Here is a 23,930-nt window from a genome sequence, read left to right as displayed (position 1 = left end):
TGCTGCACTAGCGCTGTCGTGACTGAGGGAAGAGGCTGGCTGGCTCCCATGGGGCAAGTCATTCTATCCACTCGCTGACTTTCTCCTTTGTTGTGGATGTTACCCAGTGACTTCCAAGTCCCTGTAGTCATGAGTCCTTGTCCAGTACCTCCAAGTTGCACGTGCCTGAGTACCGAACAGATTCCTTCAGGTCCTTTATGTCAGTATCAGAGAGTCCCTGATACAGGAAAAGAGGGGTATGCATGATGGCAAGGTGAGGTGCTGTCAGATTATACCTATGTGGAGCTGGACAAGGCCTGTGCAGGACTGGTTGCTGTAGTGGTGGCCAGAGTAAGAGATGGCACTGACAGACTAGAAGTGGTGTGTACAGAGGTGTCTGACACAGTACCGAACGAATGTTGGTTCAGCAAAAGAAACAGTGAAGGCGCAAATGTCCAATTTCACAATATACTGCCGTTTCTTGACCTCTCTGGTATAGAAAACATTTTGTGAGTAGTTTTTGTGTACTTCCTGAGTCTTTTATTGATTTTCCTCTCCTCCACCACCAAGCAGCATTGGTGACATTTAAGAATCACATCAGCTCTGTTTGCTACTTAGCTTGGCATAACCGAGGGAGCAGGCTGTGCATCTCCACATCAGCTGCTCCAGCCTCAGCGGTCTTCCAGAGCTGATGATAACAACAGCCAATGCTTCTTGAACACTTACTACGCTCCAGGAACTGTGCTTTGGGCAGTTCCTTTGAGACGAGGTGTTTGCTACGTGAAGCACTCACTATAATAATTTCACAATACTGCTTAGGACACCTGCTAGCTTCTTCCCTTAGAGATACCAGATATCTTGTCATCTCTGCCTGTAAACACTGCTCTTGCCACACTCCAGTATCTGGGCTTGCACAACACGTTTATCTAGCATAAGCTGAGCTGCCCTATCCTATTACAAAGTTAGCATATTTGAGCTAAGATGTCCCCTCGCTGGGGTAGCTCATCTTTTTTCTCAGACCTGCACTTAGTCTATGGGAATTTTCTGCTGTTACTTTCAACTTTGCCCTCCCTCCTTTCTCATCACTCCATGTGTTATGTGTCTGCATGCTGGGCAGGTCTTGAAATCTGGATGGTGTTCCATGCACAGGTCCCTTTTCAGGAGAGAGGCCTGAAGTTGTGGTTCTTCCCTGCATTGGTTGCTGTTCCTTGAGTTTCCACGTGAAACCATCCCAGGTGTCTGGCCTCATCTGATGGATGTGTGGTGAGCAAGAAAGGTCCTTTGAGTTCAGGTGGTTGTCCCAAGCAAAGGTGAGGTAGTGATCTAGTTCTCTCTCAGGCCAGGTGCGCATCCCACTGGGAAAGGCATTCTGGGGTATGTGATCTTTCAACCCCTTCAGGGCCACAGAAGAGAGGCCTTGGGGCTGGAACACTTCCTTCCCAAGAGATAAAGCGCTGCACAGCTGTGCTGGGTTTATTGCCTCATGTGGGATTATCTTTCTGTGTTCTGGACTCAACGCGTGCACCTTTGTTTTGCCTAAGCTTGTACGACATAGGGCACCAGGCCAACCCTCCCACCACCTGTTCCCAGTGGGGAGGGAATGGGACCCTTCACTTGTAGCCCAAGAGGGGTTGCAGATCATTCTCCTAAGTTGGCTGCAAGATGGTACCCACTGCCTGTGGGGAGGAACGACACTCACTGTTGAAGCTCATCTTGCTCTGTCTCTTCTCTACGTGAGTAAAGTATTCCATCCAGCGCCTGTGTAAGTTGTGTCCTTTGTGGCAACTCTGGCACAAACCATGCCGTAGGTTGACATCCTGGGACAGCTGCTCCTGGTGGCAGACAAGAGTTATCACCTGCCTAACACGTCCCAACTTTCAAAGTGCCAGGACTGGTACTCCTTTAAGACCCAGACAGGAGGGGACTACGCCTGGACCCCATGCTTTGGAGCACTCTTCATATCGCAAACACACACTAAATAAATTCATCGGAGAACACAAAGGAACCTCTGTCTCTTGGCCTGGCCTGGCATGACCTTCAATACTAAACATCCACTCTTGTGACAAACACAGTTCATGACTCAAGGGAAAATGCTTTCCCACCTCTCCTGCCCTGTGTCTTTGAAAGGCTGTGCGTCCAAAGGCTGTGAAGGCTGATGGGTTGCCCCTGCCAGCACTGGAGGCCAACACCCCTTTGGACCGCGGGGAAGATTTGAACCACAGAAGCCTTTAGGTGAGAGAAAAGGTAAGCCAGCTAGCTTGTCAAAATCTTTCCTCGCAGATGGTATGAACGCCATACGTTCTTGAAAAACAAGCAGTTCTTCCCCGGCGGTGCTCCATGTTCATTTTCTTGCTTGTTTTTGTGCTCCGGTCTGTGGCGATGCACTCCCAAACTGGGGCTGTATATGCAGTAGCTTCACAGGGCTGCAATTCATTGTACTTTTAAATCTGTTTGTTCGCTCTTTTATAAAGTTCAAATATTGGCACACCTGACGTAGAGGCCTCCTTATGGATTCTTACCCTGGGTCCTGTAAATGTTAGGGCAGGCCTGACCAGGACCCACAGAGACAGGTAGCTGGTGAGGTGACTCCTGGTCTACACCACTTCCTCCGTGTCCTCACTGTAAATATCTGTGTTTGGAAATAATCCGTGTGTACCTCTTCCACCCTTGTGTATGATCTTAAACAGCCTCACTATTGTACATGGGAAAGCCTTTCTTTTTAAGTACTAAGGGGAATAAAAGATCCAACCCACACGTCTTCTTATTTCTCCTGATGTCTACAAGACTGGGCCCACGCCCTCCTTAGAGAAACACAACAAATCTGAAGAATAGCATTCCCTTCAAGAGTCCACAGCTTGGGCTTCCCTGGTGGCACAGTGATTGGGAATCCGCCTGCCAATGCAGGGGACACGGGTTCAATCCCTGATCCGGGAAGATCCCACATGCCGCGGAGCAACTAAGCCCGTGTGCCACAACAACTGAGCCTGCGCTCTAGAGCCCGTGAGCCACAACTAATGAGCCCACGTGCCACAACTACAGAAGCCCGTGTGCCTAGAGCCCGTGCTCCGCAACAAGAGAAGCCACCGCAATGAGAAGCCTGCGCACCGCAATGAAGAGTAGCCCCTGCTTGCTGCAACTAGAGAAAGCCCATGCACAGCAATGAAGACCCAATGCAGCCAAAAATAAATTTAAAAAAAAATGAGAAAAAAAAAAAAAGAGTCCACAGCTGAAGTCTGTTTTATAATGTAGAACTGAAACTGCTCTGTGGTCACACATGGATGGGGGTCCTCAGATATCTTCTGACCATTTCCTGTATTCCTTGGTGATATCAAGTCAAATAAAGAGATTTCTGTTTTGTACAAAGCACTTCTCCTAACTCTAGCTTGGCTATTAGAGATTAGGTCTTGGTTTAAATATTTGACTTCTTCCTTCCTTTGGTAGCTTATGTACAAAAATGACTGCAATAAATGCCCCCACCCCGTATGCATACCCTTGGGAAGTTGTTTCCCATACTGACTCTGGTCTTGGCTATGTGACTTACTTTGGCAAATGAGACAGTAGAATGTGTGATGCAAACAGAGACTTGAAGAGTGCTGGCCCATTGAGACTTGTGCTAGTTTTCTGCTGGGAACCGTTATGCAATTATGTGTACCAGCCCATAGTAGCCTCTTGAAGGTTAAGCAACCACATGGAGAGCTGTCCCAGCTGAGAGGTCATCCTAGACCACTGAACCCCAGCTGAGTTGCCTCAGACCAGGAGAACCATCCGTCCAACCCACAGAATTGTGAGAAATAATAAATGCTGGCACTTAAAAGCAGTTTTAGATTCATAGCAAAACTGAGGGGGGGTATAGGGGTTTCCCTCATACCCCATACCCCCAAAAGGCACAGCCTCCGCCATTACCAATAGTCCCCACCAGAGTGGTACATTTGATGCAATTGGTGAACCTAACAGTGACACATCATAATCACCCAAAGACCATAGTTTACATTACAGTTCACTCTTGGTGTTGTACATTCTATGGGTTTGGACAAATGTATAGTTATGTGTATCCATCATTATGGTGTCATAGACTATTTTCACTGTCCTAAACATCCTCTGTGCTCTGCCTCCTCATCTCCCCTACCACCCACCTACCCCCAACCCGGCAATCACTGAGTTTTTACTGTCTCCATAGTTTTGCCTTTTCCAGAATGTCATATAGTGGGAATCATGCAGTATGCAACATTTTCAGATTGGCTTCTTTCACTTACTAATATGCTTGTAAGATTCCTCCCTGTCTTTTCACGGCTTGATACCTCATTTGCTTTAGGGCTGTCTGGAGGTACCACAGTTTATTTACCTGTTCACCTACTAAGGGACATCTTGGTTGCTTCTAAGTTTTGGCAATTATGAATAAAGCTACTATAAACATCTGTGCACTGGTTTCTGTGTGGACATAAGTTTTCATCTCCTTTGGGTAAATACCAAGGGGCATGATTGCTGGATCATTTGGTAAGAGTATGTTTAGTTTCGTAAGAAACCTCCAAGTTGTCTTCCAAAGTGGCTGTACCATTTTGCATCCCCACCAGCAATGAATGGGAGTTTCTGCTGTTCCACGTCCTTGCCAGCCTTTGATGTTGTTATTTTTCCAGATTTTGGCCATTCTAGTAGGTGTGCAGAGGTATCTTGTTGTTAATGCTTGGTTTTTTTTTCTGTAAAGATTTTTTTGATGTGGACCATTTTTTTAAAAGTCTTTATTGAATTTGTTACAATATTGCTGCTGTTTTATGATTTGGTGGGTTTTTTTTTTTTTTTGGCTGTGAGGCATGTGGGATCTTAGCTCCCTCACCAGGGATCAAACCCACACCCCCTGCACTGGAAGGTGAAGTCTCAACCACTGGACCGCCAGGGATGTCCCAATGCTTGTTTTAATCTACTAAATTTGAGGGTGATTTGTTATGAGTAAAAGCTAACTGATAATTTCCTCTTTGGGCAATGGAGATTGACTAATCCGTATAAGTTTCCTGAAAGTAAAAGTAATACTTCCTCATTCAAGAGGAGGCTTATTGCTTTTTGTTGTTACAGAGGTAAAACAAATAATATTAACTGTTAATCCTTTTTAAAGTGTGCAATTTAGTGGCATTTAATACATTCACAGTTTGTGTAACCATCCCCTCTGTCTACTTCCAGAAGATTTTCACCACCCCAAAAGGTATTTCCTACACCCAGTAAATAGTCACTTTCTTTCTCTCCTCCCCCAGGCCCTGGCAACCACTAGTCTGCATTCTGTCTCTATGGATTTGCCTATTCCGGATGCTTCGTATATAAATGGAATAATATTATATGCTGCCTTTTGTGTTTGGATCCTTTCATTTAATGTTTAATTTCATGTTTTTAAGGTTCATCCAGGTTGTAACAGGGATCAGTACTTAATTTTTTTATGACTGAATAATATTCCATTGTATGGCTCTATCTCATATATTTATTTATTTATTTTATTTTATTTTATTTTATTTATTTATTTTTGGCTGCATTGGGTCTTTGCTGCTGCACTCGGGCTTTCTCTAGTTGCAGTGAGTGGGGGCTACTCTTCATTGTGGTGCGTGGGCTTCTCATTGTGGTGGCTTCTCTTGTTGCGGAGCACAGGCTCTAGGCATGGAGGCTTCAGTAGTTGCAGCACACGGGCTCAGTAGTTGTGGCTTGCGGGCTCTAGAGTGCAGGCTCAGTAGTTGTGGCACACGGGCTTAGTTGCTCTGCGGCATGTGGGATCTTCCGGGCCAGGGATCCAACCCGTGTCCCCTGCATTGGCAGGAGGATTCTTAACCACTGCGCCACCAGAGAAGTCTCTCATGTTGTTTATCCATTCATCATTTGATGGACATTTGGGTTGTTTCATAATTTGTGGATATTATGAATAGTGCTGCTATAAACATTATGTACACATATTTATATGAAAATATGTTCATAGATCAGGGTAATGCTGACTTCATGGAGTGAGTTAGGAAGTATTCCTTCCTCTTCTATTTTTTGGAAGAGTTTGACATGTTAATTCTTCTTTCAGTGTTTGGTGGATTTCACCAGTGAAGCTATGTGGTCCAGAGTTTTTCTTTGTTGGGAGATTTAGGCTTATTTCTTTTAATTAAGCTAGTACTTGTTAAGAAGGCCTACTGTAAGTATGAGTAAAGATGGTTTTATACTAGTTGGGGTGGAGATGAAGAGGACTGAGAAAGTCCCTGCCATCTAGAGCTGTGAGGCCTTAGGGCCCAGTGAGGATTTCAGAGGAAGGCAAGAGAGATCCCTTGATTAGAAGGAGGAGGAAAATGCATGAAAGGGATGGCATTTGAACTGGGTCTCAAAAATTGGACTGAGACTGTATCCAATTTTAAAAGGCAAAGAAAGAAGGAAGAACGTTCTAGTCAGAGGTAACTGCAAATAGTGGTAATAACAAAGAGTTGTAATAGGACACAAACCACTTACTGTTTTGAAAATATTTTATCATTATATCCTCATTACAACCCTGTATAATAGGTACAATCATCATCCCCTTTTAGGGATGAGGATACGCAGGCACAGAGTAGTGAAGTAATTTGCTCACACGGCTAGAAAGGGGCAAAGCTGGGCTTCAAAACAAGGTCTCCTGATACGAGAGCTCACTCTTTCAGGCAAAGGCATGGAAATGATAAAATGTGACGCACGTTTTGGGTGTGTGCACACCACGCACATAATGTAGAAGTGAGCACAAACATTTAACGTGGTAATACTTTAAGACAATTCCTTAAAGTAGATCAATACTTTAAGACCAAGAGGTGTTTTTTGTTTGTTTGTTTTTTAGAAAAAATAAAGTAGGGAGATTTACATCTGTTTTTTTCTTTCCAGCACCCTTCTTTCTTCTGGAAGCTCTGCCCTCCTTCTCTGAGGGAACTTCTCTGCCCATGCAGCTGTTAGTCCCACGGGGCTCTTGTCAGTCCTTTGTCTCAGGTGGGGACCCACCTCCCAAGTCCAGCAGCTGTGGTCCTTCCTCAGTAGTTCTCAGCTTATAAGGAAGCGGGGAGGCAGCTCCGTTGGCGGGGAGGGGGTCCTGTGGTGGTCTTGGGGCATCTGCAGAAGAGCAAGTGGAGTCAACCCCACAGTGCTGAAGAGTCCTTTGCCCTGGGACTCGTTTTCCCTGAGCCACCCTGGCATTTGCTCTTTTTGAGTATTTGGGGACATAAGCCAATAAGCTATTTTTGTTTTTCTCTAGGACATTTAATGTGGGCTTTCTGTCACACGGGACTAAAAGTAAAGGAGCTTCCATCCCCCACTCCTGGACTCCTTCTTGTGTCCTGCTCAGGGTTCTGACCTGCCCGACTTCACTTCTAAGCTCCTGACCTGTCAGAGGCCCAAATGAAACCACACAAATTCTTGACGTGTCCAGCACAGTTTTGATGGAATGGCCCTTTGCACTTCCTGCAAGGCTCTGCTACCAAATAGACCCTAAGGCCTGCAGCCCCCTGGCTTCTTGGGGCCCTGGAGGGCTGGGAGTCAGGGCAAAGTTTTGGAAGAGAACAGAATCCAGCACAGTGAGTGAGAGCTGAAAGAAAGTGATATTGGGGTTAAATCCAGAGCAGGACAATTCCCAAGCTCTGGCTGAGGTGAGGGGGGTGGGGTAGTATAATAGGGAAGAACAAATCTGACTCCATATTTGTACTGTTTCTTTTACTTTGACCTTTGTATTCTATTGTTTTTGCTACAAGTTAAGAATGTTGCCTATAGCCTGAAATATACAGGATAGCCCATTCTCAAGGCTCTGACCTTTAAGGGTGTAACACTTTTCCATTCATATAGAGATAAAAATTTGCAGAACAAAGAATAACGTTTGTCCTGTTGACGGTTTACCTGACCTATGTGGACAGTCGCAAGAACAAAGGATTTCAACCCCTGGAAGTTGGCAACAACTAACCACACCCCCTCCCCTTTTACTAAAAAAGAAGCCTGAATTCTAACTTAGGTAAGATGGTTCTTTGAGACATTAGTCCACCATCTTCTTGGTCTGCTGGATTTCCAAATAAAGTCACTATTCCTTGCCCCAACACCTCATCTCTAGATTTATTGGTCTGTCGTGTGGCGAGCAGTACAAGCTTGGACTCGGTAACAGTAGGAGGGGCCTCGGGCATCTGCTTTTCCTGCACCCTGAGCTGGGATGCCCCAATTGCTTTGGGGCAGAGGACAGAAGTCTTAAAAGAGTTTGGCACAAACTGTGTGGGATTTTTTGAGAGATGGAAGAGAGAGAGTACGGTCAGGTCAGCCACTGGTTCTGCCCTGAGAAGGGTGGTATGAGGCTGAGCTGTGTCCACTAGGACACTGAGACCTGCTTCTCTGTCCCTGGGAATGTTGGGGAAAGGAAGGAGGAGGAGGTGGCAAGACCCTGGAGGGGGTATGGCCTGGCCCCTTTTCTGGATGCCTCTTCCTCCTCCTCTTTTAATTTATTCTTTTCCTCCTCTGCTAACTCCTCTTTCTTTCAGACCCTCCCCAAGGCTGGACTATGCCCAGGATGGGCCACAACAGGGCAAGACTGTCCTCCCTGCAAAAGGGATGGGTCACCACCATTTCCCAGTCCTCGAGATCTCAGGAAGATGCTGGGACAGGAAGGGGAGATCTGTCTGTATGCAGCAGAGCCTTGATCATGAAGCAGGAAAACTAGATTTGCCCTTGTTTCTGCTTCTGAAGGCTGTGTGACCCCAGACAGGACACTTACCTTTTCTGGGCCTCTTCCTTGAAACTGCAAATAATACCAGATGGGGCATTGTATTGGGATATGGGTTCATGTCTATTGACATAGCTGATTGCTAAAATTCGCAACCTTTGGGCAATACAGGCAGATGATATTATTGTTATTGTTGTTGTTTTTGTTATTATTCTGTTACAGATGAAGAACCTGAGACTCAGGAAGCCTAATGACTCACAGAAGGTCACAAGCTGGTCAGCAGCAGAGCTTCTAGACTGGAAGCTCCCTGAGGGCAGAGGCTGTGTTTCTGTCACACTGTATCCCAGCATGTTGAGAGATAGGTGGCACAGAGCGGGGTCTCAAAAAATCATTGAGCACGTTTAAGTAAATGGATGATTGATGAATGAATGTGCCAGGTTGAAACCTAAGTTTGTCTGATTCTAAAGCCTATGATTGTTCTATTATGTCTTATCTATATGATAATAATTATTTTAGCAATAGTTATTAGTAATTCCTTACTATGGGCAGGGCTGGAACTTGGGAATGGTTAGTGAGGTACTGACCTTGAGCACAAAATTTAAGGGGGCACCAAAAAAAAAAAACCTCAGTAATCAACATAAATAACATTTTAATAAAATATCAAAATTTTAAATAAAGACAGGATCAGTAACAGTACTATGCCAAGCCATATTGGAGCCTGAGGCAAAAGGAAAAATCAGCGTGAGCTTTCGGTAAGAACATCTACTTGTTTGTCTGTCCATCTATCCATCTATATAATACATATTTACCAAGTGCCTACCATTTGCCAGGCCTTCTGCTTGGCACCAAGAATACCACAAAGAATCAAAAGATCGTGGTCCCTGTTCTCCTGGAGACAAACGTTAAATAAATAATCACAAAAGTAGCTAGATACTTATACATTGGAATAAACAACACAATGGAAAGGAATATATTGGGAGCTCAGAGAATGCCTCTCTGATAAGAGAACATCTGAGCAGTGTTAGGTAGGTTGAAAAGCAAGGAAGACAGGAATACAGGTAAGGGAAATAGCTTGTGCAGAGGTCCTGAGGCAGGAAGTCCTAGCACATATCAGGAACTGAGTGTGGCTGGAACCCTGAGAGCAGGGGAAGGGACTTCCTGATGGGGCTAGAGAGGGGGCAGGAGTCAGATTGCACAGGCAACACCAGGCCTTGTTATGGAGATGGGGTTTATCCTGAGGACAACACAAAGCCTTTGGTGTGTTTTAAACAGGGAAAGCGTGATCAGTTTTACATTTTGGGGAGCTCACTCTGAGTGGTTTGTGAAGAATGGATTCAGGGAGGCCAACGGTGGAGACACCAGTTAGGAGGCTGCTGCAGTCCTCCAGGTGAAAATGATCAGGCTGGACTCAGCCATGGCCATGGGAAGGAGGATCTTGATGATGGCAGTGATTGGCTGGGACGCCCAGCTCATCTGCCTAAGTGGGGTGGGGTCGGGTCTCGGGACCAAGGGCTGCTTACTGTGGTGAGGAAGCCTGGAGGAGCAGCAGGTCTGCGTTGCCAGGTAGGCAAGACCCATGACTCAGTTCCCTCAGAATGGGTCACTCAGATACCAGATGGGCATAGCCACCCACAGCAGTGGCTTTGTGTTAACTGGGCAGGCCCATCCTCTTAGAGTTTGTCCAATAAGACACATTACTTCAAAGACCTAGCCTTGGGTTCGTGCCCCGGTCCAGGAAAAGCCCACATGCCGCGGAGCGGCTAGGCCCGTGAGCCATGGCCGCTGAGCCTGCGCGTCCGGAGCCTGTGCTCCACAACGGGAGAGGCCACAACAGTGAGAGGCCCGCGTACCGCAAAAAAAAAAAAAAAAAAAAAAGACCTAGCCTCACTGGGTCTCAGTACCCTCATCCAGAAATGGGAACCTATGTCAAGGGTTGGGGCGGGGGTGTCAACTGAGGTGTCATCCATAGAGCACCTCACACAATACCTGGCACAGAGTAGGTGCTCTGCAAATCTAAGCCCTTTTTCTCCCTCCTGTGACCAGGTGTCTCCCCTTCCTGGTGGGCCAGGTGGCAATGGGCTGTCTGTAGGATTACAAGTCTCGGGTTTTGTTAGCACCCCTGGATGCCTTCTTCCCTTGCTAAGCCCAATCTACCTGTTGGCCCTGCAACATCAGACCTTTCCCTGTGCCCAAGAGTTCCCACCCCATTCTCCCCTGCCCTCCCTTCCATCCTTCCTGGAAGACTCAGGTGGCCCCAAAGCCTGGAAGCTACCAGATGTTCTCACTTCATGGATGATTCCTGACTTTTGGTTTTGGCCTTTCAACCCCTGTTAAAATGCTCTGGTTAGTTACTCCCACTTTAGTATGAAGAGAGGCTCAGAGACCTGATTTCAGGATGGCCTCTGAGTGAGAAAAAAATTAAACGCACTGGGCAACTAAGGATTAGGGCTGTGGAGATGCCCTAAAAGGGCCTAAAGGAGAAAGCTGAGGACAATAGAGGCAGACTTTGCTCATTTCCTGATTTTTCCCTTTTTCAGATTGGGCAACCTCCTTCCTCTCCCCAAAGACATGTCAAAAAAGATGGTAAATACTACTCATACCGGCATGATACCACCTTGATACAGATTCACAAAGAAGGTACTTTGTAATTTTTAAATCCCTGAATTCACATTGAAGGTATTGAAGGTGGGGTTTCGTTACTAAATTGTTTTATTTTCATCATTTGACAGATGATTAAAATAACCTGCTGGGTTGCAAACTTCTCTGGAGCCTCCAGGGTGTAATCTGAAACTGGCCCCTATACTTGGAGGGCAGGGAGAGAATGAAGAGAGAGGCGGCTGCTCCAGATTGGTTGATGGCAGGTTTAAAAAGCCAGGGAGGGACTTCCCTGGCGGTCCAGTGGTTAGGACTCCGGGCTTCCACTGCAGGGGGCGCGGGTTCATCCCTTGTCAGGGAACTAGGATCCCGCATACCATGAGGGGTGACCAATAAAATAAAATAAAACTCAATAAAAAGCAAGAGAATTTATGCATGAGGCTCGTCTTGGACGCTGCAAGATAGTAGATCTCTGCACCTGCCCGGCCAGAATCTTAGGAGTTTATATAGAGGCCGTAACTGGGCTCAGGCACAGACACCATGCAGATGGTCTTAACACCACCTTAGTCTCTCAAGGCTGCATCCTTGGGGAGCTTCTGGGAGCAAGGAAGTGAAGCTGAATGCACATTCCAAGGACAGAGGAAGGGGGTGAGCAGCCTATGATCACCCAGGTCCAGCTTGCAGGTCAAACTCAAGGTCACATCCTCTCAATGACCTCCCCCTACACTCCACCCCTAGTGACCATGACCAGCTCTAACAATCTCACATGCCCCCCTTCTTCCTCAGGGGTCCTGAGAACCAAACCAAGGGGTTTCACTAGCACGGAAGTGGATCCTTCTTGGCCGCTATCAGGCTACATTGGAGGCAGATGCCTCAGCAACAATACAGGCACATGCAAGAGAAGCACAGGTTAAGACAATAATTCCCCAAATCAGTGGCAGCTTTTCCCACCAAGAGCCGCCTGTTCAGAACCACTGATTTATAAGTCCCCTAGGCTGGGGGTGGGATCACTCAGGGCATTACTGTGTCCTCATGTGATTTAATAAAGACAACACAGTAGCAGACAGAAGACTCACCAGGTATGAACACACAACATTCTGCTTGGCTAATGGCACAGGTGCCTCCTGGCGAGGCAGTGATGATGTCCAGGGCCATCCTATGTTGGAAGACAGCTTTTCTCATTAGAGACATGTCAGTGTTCAGTAAGGACAGGCTTTGTGGGCCTTCATTCAGGGCTTGCTGGGGGATTTAATAAGGGCCTCCGTGTGTGCTACAGTGTCCTCCAGGCTGATGGAGGGGACAAAGATGGTGGCCAAATGATGGTACTGGTGGGAAACAGAATGTGTGTCCCCGGCCTCGAGGAGAGGGAGGTGGCAGCTTTAGGAACTTGACCTGGTTGTGCGCACCATTCATCTTGGCCAGGGGAGGCAGCACTGTCAGGTGTGAGGAGATGGACTGGGGGCAGGCCAGGCCAGACCAGGACCCCAGGCTAGGGCATCAGCTTCCTGATTGCCAGGGGGTGTCAGTGCCTTCTGAGTTGGAACATGGAAACAGTGAGGACTGCCTCAGGTCTTGCAGGTGAACCCAAATGTCTTTCCACCTATCCTGACCCCACAAGGGCTTGTTCATGATCATCTACCCCTTGGCTTCCCTTTGTCCAAGCCTTAGGGTTAATCCCTTTAGAACAGCCGGTCAGTGCAAAGGGTTAACAGCCAGGGCTCATGAGTGCTCACCAGCCAAACTGCTCTGAGTGCAGCCCACTGGCTGCTGTGGTTCATTTCTCCCTGAGAGGCTCTCTGTGGACGAGGGCTGTGTACAGCACTAAGAGCTGTTGCTCTGTGGGGTTATTGGCTTTTTTTTCCTCTTAGCGTAAAGCCTTTGAGCTCCATCCAAGTTGTTGCGTGTATTAATTATTTGTTTCTTTTATGGCTGTGGCTGGTAGTATTCCACGGTATGGATGTACTAGTCTGTTTAAGCATTCACCCATTGAAGGACATTTGGACTGTTTCCAGTTTTGGGTTATTACAAGTAAAGCTGCTCTGAATAATTGTGTAGTTTTTAAGACTGATTTTAGCCTCATCAGTAGGCTTGTCTCTCCCTATATAAATAACTTGGCCTAAAATGTCCCACAGAGAAAAAGAGCCAACCCCCCCCAAAAAAAACCCAAAAAAACAAAGCCCTAGGAAAATCAACCTTCTGTCCTCTGCTAATAATAAAGTTAAATATATCAAATCAAAATCTTCAAGAAAAGTATATAAGCTCTTGATCTTTTCTTATGAGTCAGATATTCAACTTTCCATTAGGCAAAATTTAGGGTGAAACCCAAACTGAAAACCTATTTTTTTCTCTCAAAATTGTGATTTACAAATGAGGTTGACAACCAGGTGCTGGGGTAGCATTTACCATCAGTTGATTTATTTGTGGATTGATTGACCAGCTGACTAACAAGTGGTTACTGAGAGCCTACGAAAGCCCAGGGCAAGACAATTAGGAATAGTGGTAAGCAAAATGGAGCTGTGTTCTCATGGCAGCTAGATAGTGAAGAAATAACCACACAAATAATCTCAAATTATAAAATGTGATAAGTGATCTGAAGAAAAAGCCCAGGATGGTCTATAAGAGAATAGGAAATCCTAAATTGGGTTTGGGGGCAAGGGAGTTCCCTCCTAGGTATTGCCATTTTGGCTACGATCTGCAATAGTGAGAGTGAGCTAGGGACAGAATAGGAGGAAAGCACTCCAAGAAGAATGTTGAGAAAAACTGAAGGAGTTTGAAATGAACTGCCTTCTTCCAAAAAAAATAAAAGGTTGCTGGGTGTCTTCTCTAGGGTCCTCTTCTGGATGATCTGATTTTGAAAGGGCTTGTACCTTTCATTGTCTTTGCATTGTTTTAGGACCTAGTAAATTGTAGAAAACTTATAGCCACGCATATAATCCTTATCTACAGAACTGCAAATGAATTTTGTCTGGTGGAATACCATTGATTATTGCCCTGTGTATATTGACCAAATTTGCATCTATTTGTAAATTTATTTCAGCTTTCCTCATTACTAATAAATGTGTACGTTGTTTGCATTCTCCATTAAGTTACTTTTCATGTGTGGTATAAGGAAAGGTCCAGCCTCATTCTTTTGCATATGGGTATACGGTTGTTCCAACACTATTTGTTGACAAGACTATCCTTTCCCCATCGAGTTGATCTGGCACTGTAAATGAATTAAAGAAGGAGGCCATTAGACTGAGGTAGTTCTAATATCTTAGCTGCCTATATAAGCAAACCAAATCTAAGCCTATAAGTGCTTCAAGGTTAAGAAATTGAAACTTAAGGAAAACCAATCACAAACAGCCAACTAGGTTTCCCAAATAAGGCAATGGCTTAAGCTATAGCCAATCAAATAATTTCCTTGTTTTGCTTTTCCCTTTTCTCTATAAAAGGCTTTCCCCCAGTTCCTGTTGGTGGAGCGCTGCTAACCACTTGTGGTTTGGTGCTGCCCACTTCTAGTTGATTTTTGCTCAAATAACTCCTAAAATGTTTAATATGACTCAGTTTATCTTTTAACAGCACCCTTGTCAATAATCGTTTGGCCATAAATGTAAGGGTTTATTTCTAGACTCTCAATTCCATTTTATTTACCTATATGTTTATCCTAATACCAGTACCATACTGTCTTGATTAGCTTTGTAGTTTGTTTTGAAGTCAAGAATTGTGAGTGCTCCAACTTTGTTTTTCTTTTTCAAGATTTTTTTTCTTTTGCTATTCTTGGTCTCTTGTATTTCCATACAAATTTTATGATCAACTTGTTATTTTCTGCAATATAACTACCTCAGATTTCGATAGCAATTACACTGAATCTATAGATGAATTGGGGGAGTATTACTAACTTAACAATATTAAATCTTCCAATCCGTGAACATGGGATATCTTTCCATTTATTCAGCTTATTTCTAATTTCTTTCAATGATGTTTCTTAGTTTTCAGTGTACAAGTCTTGCATTTGTTTTGTTAAATTTATTCCTAAGTATTTTATTCTTTTTGAGGCTATTGTAAGTGCAATTGTTTTCTTTCTTTTTTTAACATCTTTATTGGAGTATAATTGCTTTACAATGGTGTGTTAGTTTCTGCTTTATAACAAAGTGAATCAGCTATACGTATACATATATCCCCATATCTCCTCCCTCTTGCGTCTCCCTCCCACCCTCCCTATCCCACCCCTCTAGGTGGACACAAAGCACTGAGCTGATCTCCCTGTGCCATGTGGCTGCTTCCCACTAGCTGTTTGGTAGTGTATATATGTCCATGCCACTTTCTCACTTTGTCCCAGCTTACCCTTCCCCCTCCCCATGTCCTCAAGTCCATTCTCTACATCTGCGTCTTTATTCCTGTCCTGCCCCTAGGTTCTTCAGAACCATTTTTTTTTTTAGATTCCATATATATGTGTTAGCATACGGTATTTGTTTTTCTCTTTCTGACTTACTTCACTCTGTATGACAGTCTCTAGGTCCATCCACCTCGCTACAAATAACTCAATTTCATTTCTTTTTATTGTTGAGTAATAGTCCATTGTATATATATGTCACATCTTCTTTATCCATTCATCTGTCGATGGACACTTAAGTTGCTTCCATGTACTGGCTATTGCATATAGAGCTGCAGTGAACATTGTGGTACATTACTCTTTTTGAATTATGGTTTTCTCAGGGTATATGCCCAGTAGTGGGATTGCTAGGTCATATGGTAGTTCTATTTGTAGTTTTTTAAGGGACCTCCTTACTGTTCTCCATAGTAGCTGTATCAATTTACATTCTCACCAACAGTGCAAGAGGGTTCCCTTTTCTCAACACCCTCTCCAGCATTTATTGTTTGTAGATGTTTTGATGATGGCCATTCTGACTGGTGTGAGGTGAGTCCTCACTGTAGTTTTAATTTGCATTACTCTAATAATTAGTGATGTTGAGCATCTTTTCATGTGTTTGTTGGCCATCTGTATGTCTTTGGAGAAATTTCTATTTAGGTCTTCTACCCATTTTTTGATTGGGCTGTTTGTTTGTTTGTTTTTTGGCTGTGTTGGGTTTCATTGCTGTACGTGGGCTTTCTCTAGTTGTGGTGAGCAGGGGCTACTCTTTGTTGTGGTGTGCAGGCTTCTTATTTGCGGTGGCTTCTCTTGTTGCAGAGCAGGGGCCCTAGAGTGCTCAGGCTTCAGTAGTTGAAGTGCATGGGCTCTAGGGCGTGTGGGCTTCAGTAGTTGTGGCTCAAAGGCTCTAGAGCGCAGGCTCAGTAGTTGCGGCGCATGGGCTTAGTTACTCCACAGCATGTGGGATTTTCCCGGACCGGGAATCAAACCTGTGTCTTCTGCATTGGCAGGCGGATTCTTAACCACTGTGCCACCAGGGAATTCCGGGTTGTTTGTTTTTTTAATATTGAGCTGCATAAGCTGTTTGTACATTTTGGAGATTAATCCCTATCAGTTGCTTCATTTGCAAATATTTTCTTCCATTCTGAGGGTTGTCTTTTCGTCTTTTTGTTTTAAAATTTATTTATTTATTTATTTGGCTGCATTGGGTCTCAGTTGTGGCAGGATCTTCGTTGCAGCACGTGGGATCTTCTTTGTAGCCTGTGGGCTCAGTTGCGGTGTGTGGGCTGTCTAGTTGTGGCACATGGGCTCTAGAGCGCATGGGCTCAGTAGTTGCAGTGCTCGGGCTTAGTTACCCTGCGGCATGTGGTATCTTAGTCCCCAACTATGGATCGAACCTGTGTCCCCTGCATTGGAAGGCAGATTCTTAACCACTGGACCACCAGGGACGTCCCTGTCTTTCTGTCTCGTTTATGGTTTCCTTTGCTGTGCAAAAGCTTTTCAGTTTAATTAGGTCCCATTTGTTTATTTTTGTTTTTATTCTCATTACTCTAGGAGGTGAGACAAAAAAGATCTTGCTGCGATTTATGTCAAAGAGGGTTCTGCCTATGTTTTCCTCTAAGAGTTTTATAGTGTCTGGCCTTACATTTAGGTCTTTAATCCATTTTGAGTTTATTTTTGTGTATGGTGTTAGGGAGTATTCTAATTTTATTCTTTTACATGTAGATGTCCAGTTTTCCCAGCACCACTTATTGAAGAGGCTGTATATTCTGGCCTATTTTATCATAGATTAAGTGACCATAGGTGTGTGGGTTTACCTCTGGGCTTTCTATCTTGTTCTATTGATCTTTATTTCTGTTTTTGTGCCAGTACCATACTGTCCTGATTACTGTAGCCCTGTAGTATAGTTTGAAGTCAGAGAGCCTGATTCCTCCAGCTCCGTTTTTTTCCCTCAAGATTGCTTTTGTTATTCGAGGTCTTTTGTGTTTCCATACAAATTGTAAAATTTTTGTTCTAGTTCTGTGAAAAATGCCATTGATAATTTGATAGGGATTGCATTGACTCTGTAGATTGCTTTGGGTAGTATAGTCATTTTCACAATCTTGATTCTTCCAATCCCAGAACATGGTATATCTCTCCATCTGTTTGTGTTATCTTTGATTTCTTTCATCAGTATCTTATAGTTTTCTGTGTACAGGTCTTTTGCCTTCTTAGATAGGTTTATTCCTAGGTATTTTATTCGTTTTGTTGCAGTGGTGAATGAATGGCATCGTTTCCTTAATTTTTCTGATCTTTCGTTGTTAGTGCATAGGAATGCAAGAGATTTCTGTGCATTAATTTTGTATCCTGCAACTTTACCAAATTCATTGATTAGCTCTGGTAGTTTTCTGGTGGCATCTTTAGAATTTTCTGTGTATAGTATCATGTCATCTCCAAAGAGTGACAGTTTTACTTCTTCTTTTCCAATTTAGATTCCTTTTATTTCTTTTTCTTCTCTGAGTGCTGTGGCTAGGACTTCCAAAACTATTGCAAATAAGAGTGGCAAGAGTGGACATCCTTGTTTTGTTCCTGATTTTAGAGGAAATGTTTTCAGTTTTTCACCATTGAGAATAATGTTTGCTGTGGGTTTGTCATATACAGCCTTTATTATGTTGAAGTAGGTTCCCTCTATGTCCCTTTCTGGAGAGTTTTTGTCATAAATTCGTGTTGAATTTTGTTGAAAGCTTTTTCTGCATCTACTGAGATGATCATATGGTTTTTATTCTTCAATTTGCTATATTGAAGAATCCTTGCATCCCTGGGCTAAATCCCACTTGATCATGTGTATGATCCTTTTAGTGTGTTGTTGGATTTGGTTTGCTAGTATTTTGTTGAGGATTTTGGGGTCTATGTTCATCAGTGATATTGGCCTGTAATTTTCTTGTTTTGTGATATCTTTGTCTGGTTTGGTATCAGGGTGATAGTGGCCTTGAAGAATGAGTTTGGGCGTGTTCCTCCCTCTGCAATTTTTTGGAAGAGTTTGAGAAGGGTAAGTGTTAGCTCTTCTCTAAATGTTTGATAGAATTCACCTGTGAAGCCATCTGGTCCTGGATTTTTGTTTGTTGAAAGATTTTTAATGACAGTTTCAATTTCATTACTTGAGTTTGGTCTCTTCACATTTTCTATTTCTTCCTGGCTCAGTCTTGGAAGGTTGTACCTTTCTAGGAATTTGTCCATTTCTTCCAGGTTGTCATTTTATTGGCATGGAGTTGCTTGTAGTAGTCTCTTAGGATGTTTTGTATTTCTGTGATGTCAGTTGTAACTTCTCCTTTTTCATTTCTAATTTTATTGATTTGAGTCCTCTCCCTTTTTTCTTGATGAGTCTGGCTAAAGGTTTATTAATTTTGTTTATCTTCCCAAAGAACCAGCTTTTAGTTTTATTGATCTTTGCTATTGTTTTTGTTTGTTTGTTTCTATTTCATTTATTTCTGCTCTGATCTTTATGATTTCTTTCCTTCTATTAACTTTGGGTTTTGTTTGTATTTCTTTCTCTAGTTGCTTTAGGTGTAAGGTTCGGCTGTTTTTTGAGATTTTTTGTTTGTTTGTTTCTTGAGGTAGAATTATATTGCTATAAATTTCCCTCTTAGTACTGCTTTTGCTGCATCCCATAAGTTTTGTGTTTTTGTGTTTTCATTGTCATTTTTTTCTAGGTCTTTTTTGATTTCCTCTGATTTCTTCAGTGATCTCTTGGTTATTTAGTAGCATATTGTTTAGCCTCCATGTGTTTGCGATTTTTACAGGTTTTTTTTTTCCTGGTAATTAATTTCTAATCTCTTAGCATTGTCGTCGCAAAAGCTGCTTGATACGATTTCAATTTTCTTAAATTTTCTGAGGCCTGATTTGTGACCCAAGATGTGATCTATCCTGGAGAATGCTCTGTGTGCACTTGAGAAGAAAGTGTGTTCTGCTGCTTTCAGATGGAATGTCCTATAAATATCAGTTAGGTCTATCTGGTCTAGTGTGTCATTTAAGGATTGTGTTTCCCTTATTAGTTTTCTGTCTGGATGCTCTATCCATTGGTGTAAGTGGAGTGTTAAAGTCCCGCCCTATTACTGTGTTACTGTTGATTTCCCCTTTTATGGATGTTTGCATTTGCCTTACGTATTGAGGTGCTCCTATGTTGGGTGCATAAATATTTACAATTATTTTACCTTCTTCTTGGATTGATCCCTTGATCATTATGTAGTGTCCTTCCTTGTCTCTTGTAACAGTCTATTTTAAAGTCTGTTTTGTCTGATATGAGTATTGCTACTCCAGGTTTCTTTTGATTTCCATTTGCATGGAGTATCTTTTTCCATCCTCTCACTTTCAGTCTGTATGTGTCCCTAGGTCTGAAGTGGATCTCTTGTAGACAACATATATATGGGTCTTATTTTTGTATCCATTCAGTCAGTCTGTGTCTTTTGGTTGACGCATTTAATCCATTTTCATTTAAGGTAATTATTGATATGTATTTTCCTATTACCATTTTCTTAATTGTTTTGGGTTTATTTTTGTAGGTCTTTTTCTTCTCTTGTTTTTCCTGCCTAGAGAAGTTCCTTTAGCATTTGTTGCAAAGCTGGCTTTGTGGTGCTGATTTCTCTTAGCTTTCCTTGTCTGTAAAGTTTTTGATTTCTCCATCAAATCTGAATGAGAGCCATGCTGGGTAGAGTAATCTTGATTGTAGGTTTTTCCCTTTCATCACTTTAAATATATCCTACCACTCCCTTCTGGCCTGTGGAGTTTCTGCTGAAAAATCAGCTGATAACTTTATGGGGATTCCCTTGTATGTTATTTGTTGCTTTTCTCTTGCTGTTTTTAATAGTTTTTCTTTGTATTTAATTTTGATTAGTTTGATTAATGTGTGTCTTGATATGTTTCTCCTAGGTTTATACCATATGGGACTCTCTTCCTGGAGTTGATTGACTATTTCCTTTACCATGTTAGGGAAGTTTTCAACTATAATCTCTTCAAATATTTTCTCAGACCCTTTCTCTTTCTCTTCTTCTTCTGAGACCCCTATAATTTGAATGTTTGTACGTTTAATGTTGTCCCAGAGGTCTCTGAGATTGTCCTCAATTCTTTTCATTCTTTTTTTCTTTATTCTGCTCTGCGGCAGTTATTTCCACCATTTGTTCTTCCAGCTCACTTATCCGCTCTTCTGCCTCAGTTATTCTGCTACTGATTCCTTCTAGTACATTTTTAATTTCAGTTATTGTGTTGTTCAACACTGTTTGTTTGTTCTTTAGTTCTTCTAGGTCCTTGTTAAATGTTTCTTGTGTTTTCTCCATTCTATTTCCAAGATTTTGCATCATCTTTACTATAATTACTCTGAATTCTTTTTCAGGTAGATTGCCTATTTCCTCTTCATTTATTTGGTCTTGTTGGTTTTTACCTTGCTCCTTCATCTGCAACATATTTCTCTGTCTTCTCATATTGTCTAACTTACTGTGTTTGAGGTCTCCTTTCTGCAGGCTGTAGGGTCATAGTTCCTCTTGCTTCTGTGTCTACCCCCAGTGGGTGAGGTTGGTTTAGTGGCTTGCCTAGGCTTACTGGTGGGAGGGACTGGTATCTGCATTCTGGTGGGTGAAGCTGGATCTTTTCCCTTTGCTGGGCAGGGCTGCATCAGGTGGTGAGTATTGGGGTGTCTGTGGGCTTAGTCTGACTTTAGGCAGACTGTCTGATGAGTGTGGGTTTGTGTTGCTGTCTTGCTTGTTGTTTGGCATGGGCCATTCAGCACTGGAGCCTGCAGGCAGTCGGGTGGAACTGAGTCTTGGAGTTGAGATGGAGACCTCCGGGAGAGCTCTCGCCAGCTAACATTCCCTGGGGCTGGGAATTCTCTGGCATTCCAGCGTCTTGGACTCGGTGCTCCCACCCCAGAGGCTCAGGCCCGACCTCTGGCCTGGGAACCAAGACCCTGCAAGTCACATGGCTCAGCAAAAAAGGGGGAAAAAAATAAAAGAAAAAGAAGGGCAGGAAGAAAACAAATGAAAACAAACAGACAAACGAAACACAAGACAAACAGCAAAGACAAAAACAAGCATACAACAACAGCAATAGTTAAAAACAAACAAACAGACAAACAAAACCCCACAAAAATGGTAAAAGCAAAACCATACAAATAAAAACAAACAAACAAAACACACACATACAACATAAGGAACAGAAACAAAAACAGAGAAAACAAAAACAAGAGAACAACCAGACAAACAAAAGAATCACAAAATGAAATTGAACAATTAAAAACAAAACTAAGAAACACAAGAAATAAAATGGAAAACGAAAGCAGAATGCAAACTGAAGGAAAAAACAAAACAAACACAAAAACGATAAAAAGTGATAAGAAAAGAACAAAGAAAAAAAGCAAACTAAAAAAAAGGAAAAAGAAAAACAAGGAAAAAACACAGAACAACAAAAAAGTAACATAGAAATAGAAATATAAAAAACTAAACAAAAATAAAAACAAATAATAATAAAAACAGCAACAGAACAAAACAAAATATGAAAAAATAGTAATGATTATATTTTCCTGGGGTCTCAGCTCTCAGTGTCCTTGCCTCTACCGTGAGTCACAGCCAACTTCTTCTCCCCCAGGAGGCCATCCAAAACCTGTAGGTAGGTCTCTGGTCCCTCTGTGGGCACTGTGGGGGCAGCTCAGACTCTGACCTGTCATAACTCCTGAATGTACTAGTCCTGAAAGTTCACAGCTGCTGGAGCTAGATGGGTTTCATTTGTGGGAACACTCATACATTCAGATATTCCATAGATACAGAGTTTACCAAGCCAATCGCAGTGATTTAATCTGTGTTTTGTGCAGCTGCATGGAAAGATTTTTGTTCCTCTTCCTTAATCACCCCATTGTTACCGAAACAGGAGTTTGCTCCTGAGGCTGCCCTGGAGCAATTGGGTCTGCCCTGGTGAGTACAGGACATGGAGGTGGCACGACTGCCTGGGTTATGGGGGCCCCAGTGGTGACAGGTGCGCAGAAAAGCTGGCAGCCACGGGCACGAGAGATCCGGCCCTAGTGGGAGCCTTTCTTAGCACCTGGCAGCTGGCATGAGAAGGTCAGCCCTGGTGGGGGCTTTTCCTAGTGCCTGGTGGGGCAGAGGGCTGGCATGTGGGGAGAGAGAGGCTGCAATGGTGGCTCCACCCCCTGCACGTCACTCAACAGTGGTGCCTTGCTTCTATGGCAGTCTGGGTCTCCTCCACAAGCATTCCTGCTTGCGGATTTCCTCCCTCCCATCCCCTCAGGCTGTCTCCTCACATCCAACAGCAGTCTTCCACCCAGGTTTGTGCTCAAAGCCCCACATTCCAGCTCTCAGCCACTGTGTGCACTGGCAGACACATGTCCCAGTCTGGGGCACACAGGGCTGTGGCACAGACCACTTGCATACGTCTCACTCTGTCCTGTCTGCCACAAACCGGCCATTTCACCCTCCTCCAACAGCCTCAGATGCTCCCCTTCTGTCCCAACTGATTTCCCCATCGGTGAGGGAGATTCCCAGGATGCAGGAACCTCTCCTCTGCTTCATCTCCCTACCAGGGACTCAGATCCCATCCCGCTTCCTCCCTTCTTCTTTTTCCCTTCTTTCTTTCATCCTACCCAGTTATGTGGGCATCTTTCTTGTCCTTTCTGGTGTTCAAGGTCTTCTGCTAGTGTTCAGCCAGTATTCTGTGAGAATTGTTCCACGTGTAGATGTATTCTTGATGCATTTGTGAAGAGAGATGAACTCCATATCCTCCTACTCCTCCGCCATCTTGGTTTCTTCTCATAAATGATGTTTCTATGTGTAGTGACAAGATTATAGACTCAATAACACATTGAATGTTCTCTAGCACATACAGACGGTTGATAATAGAACACATGAAAAGAAGGGAACATTAACACAAAGTAAAGGGCCAATGAAAATCATTTAAAAATGGAAAAAAATGCTACAACTATTTAATATTTAAAAGTTATCATTCAAAACTAGAAATCTGGGGCTTCCCTGGTGGCACAGTGGTTGAGAGTCCGCCTGCCGATGCAGGGAACACGGGTTCGTGCCCCGGTCCGGGAAGGTCCCACATGCCGCGGAGCAGCTGGGCCCGTGAGCCATGGCTGCTGAGCCTGCGCATCCGGACCCTGTGCTCCACAACGGGAGAGGCCAAAAGAGTGAGCGGCCCGTGTACCGCAAAAAAAAAAAAAAGTTAGCCAATGTTTCTGGTTTCATGTCCTAGTATTCCATGACATTTATGCATTTTCTCTTTGTATTTCTTCTATTAAAGCATTTATAAAGAACTATAGCCTTTAGCAATTATTCAAACACTGGGCAATGTCAGCAG

At 43.6% G+C, this 23,930-nt stretch overlaps 1 protein-coding gene across 1 annotated transcript in view; it reads left to right on the top strand.

Moving 5' to 3' along the window:
- Nucleotides 1–23,930, top strand: part of LOC137213021 (C-C motif chemokine 4) — a 172,483-nt gene that overhangs the window by 71,288 nt on the left and 77,265 nt on the right. The window contains exons 9-10 of the mRNA XM_067717323.1: nucleotides 8,867–9,396; nucleotides 11,182–11,281. The gene's annotated coding sequence lies outside the window, so the exon portion shown is untranslated. The remainder of the gene's footprint in view (nucleotides 1–8,866; nucleotides 9,397–11,181; nucleotides 11,282–23,930) is intronic.

Source organism: Pseudorca crassidens, chromosome 19 (assembly GCF_039906515.1).
Source record: "Pseudorca crassidens isolate mPseCra1 chromosome 19, mPseCra1.hap1, whole genome shotgun sequence".
NCBI lineage: Eukaryota > Metazoa > Chordata > Mammalia > Artiodactyla > Delphinidae > Pseudorca > Pseudorca crassidens.
The sequence above is the reverse complement of the archived record's forward strand: the minus strand, read 5'-3'. Positions and strand labels throughout refer to the sequence as shown.